The sequence below is a fragment of the Eriocheir sinensis genome, unplaced genomic scaffold (assembly GCF_024679095.1).
Source record: "Eriocheir sinensis breed Jianghai 21 unplaced genomic scaffold, ASM2467909v1 Scaffold926, whole genome shotgun sequence".
Lineage (NCBI taxonomy): Eukaryota > Metazoa > Arthropoda > Malacostraca > Decapoda > Varunidae > Eriocheir > Eriocheir sinensis.
Window position 1 is genome coordinate 128,292 of NW_026112304.1, and position 3,893 is coordinate 132,184.

Sequence of the window (3,893 nt, forward strand, 5' to 3'; positions counted from 1 at the left end):
GTGGCATTTGTCCACTTTTACTTACTTTGGTTACTTTGGTCGATTTTGCCTGTTATTGGCACAACTGAGGTGGGCCTCCACTGATTCAGGCGCTTCCCTCCCTGCTCTCTCGATGACTTCAGGCAGGGTGTTGTGGTGTAATTAATGTATTATATGTGTACAAAGGGTTTTGTGAAGGTTTGGAAGAAAATAGACCAAAATTAAGGCGCCGGAGTTATACTGGACCTTTACCCTAATGGCTAACGGAGGGGAAGGGGGGCTTCACCCCCACGTGACCCCCCCAGCATTTGAACATATGTTCTAGACCATTTCCACTGCTCAATAGATTACTTTGCACACACTGAGGTATAAACAATATAGAATATCGTCCCCTGCTTGACAGACCACGCCTACTCCTCCTACATTAAGGTGACCAGATTTCTGAGACAAAATCCGGGGACATTTTCGGTTCAGAGGCGTAAAACCTACAAAACATGTAGTATTTTGTCATTGAAAAACAAAACAGGGACACTGCCCTTACCATTCCTAAAGCAGCATTCAAAAGTTTCTCTCGGGGGCTCCGTGGTCCGTGGTACACTTACACTTACACTTAAGGGTTATGGGTTATTTTGTAGGCCTGGCCTAATAGTATAAACCCATGTCTTTAAGGTACTTGTCGAGTCTGGACTTAAACACATTCACCGAGCTTGCCTGTATGCTGTGGCAACTTGTTCCATTGGTTAACCACCCTCTGACTGAAATTTTTTTGGCGTAGCAGTAGTTTGGATCTTGATTTGAACAGCTTCATGGCATTTCCCCGAAGGTGTGTAGATGCTGCAGGCGTGAAGAACTGTGCACTTTCGATTGATTCCTTCCCTGTCAGTACCTGGTAGGTTTCTATGATGTCTACACGCACAATTCGTCTCTCCAGAGACTTGATATCCAGTACAACTAGTCTTTCTTCATACGTCAGATGTTGCAGTCCTTTCACCAGTTTTGTAGCTCTACGCTGAATTCTTTCAAGGTGGGTTATGTCTTTACGATAGTAAGGTGCCCAGGCTTGTACACAGTATTCAAGATGAGACGAACATAACACTTATACAGAATTTGAAAGCCGTCTTTTTCAATGCATACAAAGCTTCTTTTAAGAGAACGTAACACATTATTTGCCCTTTTTGCTGCTTCCAAACACTGCTTACTGGGTTTCAAGTCTCTACTGATCTGTACACCTAAATCCTTTTCCACCTCCACCTTTTCCAAACCATGTCTTGCACCACCAACACTCATGAAATAATCATGCTGGACATTATTACTTCCCATATGTAGAGTCTTACACTTTTCAATATTAAAAGAGTCTCGCCCTTGCGCTTCGGCCGGGTGCCTGGAGCATATGGGTTCGAGACCTATCAGTTACCATGGGGGTGGAAAGGTGGGCTCTTTCCGACACCCTCAGCCCCGTTGTTGGGTCTCCTCCTTGAAAGATTTGGGTACTCTCTACCAGCCGTCTGCGTGGTTGCGGCATGCTCCGCCTTCCTCCATTGGGGTATATCCCCAACGAAATAACCCCCCCCAAAAAAAGTTTGTCACCCTATTTATCCTAAATTGCAAAGGAATTGAATAAAAATTCAACTGCTTAACAATTTGTATGTTCTTGGAAGGCAGTCTCGCAAATTATGCCGAGCAAAGCTGTTCATCATTTCCTTGGTTACATACACTGTGCCTTAGCGCTGTACAGAGCGAGTAGTACGGTGCGCAGCTAGACGTATAGTTTGCTCAACATTTTCGTTTTTATTGTTTTTTTCATTTTTTCCTTTATTCGAATTTCGGATCTTTCAGTCACAGTGAAAACCGGGGACAGCAGTAGCCGGGGACAGCAGTAGCCGGGGACAGCAGTAGCCGGGGACAGCAGTAGCCGGGGACAGCAGTAGCCGGGGACAGGTCACTGAAAACGGGGACTGTCTGGTCACCCTGTCCTACATATTAACCCGAATACTTACCAATCATTATAACAGTTTTTGGTAGTATTTCCTCCTCCTCCTGGCACACATTCTACTAGCCACACCCTCACACCATCTCTCTCAGCATCTCACATCCTCCCACACATAAAGCCGCCAGGGACGAGACAGAAAACTCACCAAAACAGACGAACAAGACGAAAATATGAGGACCGTCAGGCCGCCATATGCTGAACAGTGTTGCCAAATACGTCGGGTGTAATAGCGCTAGACTGAGGTGTGAAATGCGCTAGAAATGCACTAGGAAAATTTTCGTCTCCTTCCCTCCATTGAAGACAGTAATAGCAGCTAAATAATTGTTATCATGATAGTATTGATCGTTATTACTTTGAGATCATATTGATACTGCCACTTTCTACTGCTACTATAATAATAATAATAATAATAATAATAATAATAATAATAATAATAATAATAATAATAATAATAATAATAATAATAATAATAACAACAACAACAACAACAACAACAACAACAACAACAACAACAACAACAACAACAACAAAAATGAGAATACTATAAATATCTACTCAACTATCAACCTACAGTATATTCTACAAAATAATAACCTAACAAACTCAGTATAATGTTATTGGAGCTAAGGAGACCGAACATTTTAATTACCAACGAAAGTTCACAAGTCAGGTTCAGCATTGTGCTGCTCCCAAGGCCGATTCAGCCTCTCTGGCTTAGATATAGCCGCGTATGTGTAATTTGACCCCCGCTGCGTATGCATAATTTGACCCGTTTTAGTCAACTGTGTTGTCTCGTCTGATAGTTTCTCCGTGTATAATCAAATGTCGGACAAGCACTTGTTTGAAATGACTAATAATATACTTACAGAGAAGGCACACGTATGAAAAAAACTCATGTAAAAACCTCCCTTGGGGTATATCCCCAACGAAATACCAAAAAAAAAAGTCATCAAATTCAGATGACTGACTGCCTCCACATATATAGGCCTATCAACGTTCAAAGATTTTTTTTAGTTATTGTATTTTATTTCACATTTCTATTTATTTATTTACTATTTATTGATTAATTTTCTAATCATCGGGAGCCCCTGAATCCCCAGGGCCTAGAGAGGCTGCGGCCTCATAATCCTCAATGTAAATCCGCAACCGCCTTTCCGGAATTTTTAGTGAATCCTTGGCAGTGAATGTGTGTGTGTGTGGAGGGTACTGTTTCTATGGGGCGGGAAGCGAGGTAAGGAGGGTGTGACGGTATGCACCGCTCCCTTTACCTCGCTCGCTAATCCCTACTATATAGTAGGCCTCGGAGACTGGACGTGCGACCTGCTGTCCTGATCGACCTCCACACACACACACACACACACACACACACATTACCTACAACCATGGATTCCCAGAAATGCGCTAGAACGTGCACCAAATTGAACAAAAATGCACTAAAAAACGCGCTATGCGAAAAATACGAAATTTACGCGGTTTGTGATGTCAATGCGCTAGAACTAGCATATTTCGCACTAGTTTGGCAACACTGATGCTGAAGCCTTTCTCTTCCTCCTCTTGTGACCTGCTGGACATATATTATTATTTTTTTTTTTTTAACGTTGCTGCCTATTGCCGGTAGGCATCTTCCCGGTGGGGCCTGATGGTCGGCCCAGCCCGTTCTGGCGCAGGCGAGTGTTTATAGTGGCGCCATTTTGCATTTTGCTTAATTAACCCATGTCTAAGGTAAATTGACCCTTCTCACGCCTCCCTAGGATAAATTTAAGGTAGATTTCCCTTAATATGACACTGTAGGGTAAGGAAAGGCGTTTAAACCATATATAAACCGTGGAAATAAGAACTTGACATGTTAAATATCTTAGGTAAGTATATATACCATTCCCGCGGCTCATTAAATTGATTGATTGATTAAATTTAAGTTAGATCT

At 42.4% G+C, this 3,893-nt stretch overlaps 1 long non-coding RNA gene across 1 annotated transcript; it reads right to left on the minus strand.

Annotated features, from left to right (window-relative positions):
- Window positions 1-1,611: 1,611 nt before the first annotated feature.
- Window positions 1,612-2,808, minus strand: LOC126994935 (uncharacterized). The gene is made up of 2 exons (XR_007749744.1): window positions 2,115-2,808; window positions 1,612-1,921 (listed from the first exon to the last, which is right to left on the minus strand). It is a non-coding gene; the product is annotated as an uncharacterized LOC126994935 (long non-coding RNA).
- Window positions 2,809-3,893: the final 1,085 nt, after the last annotated feature.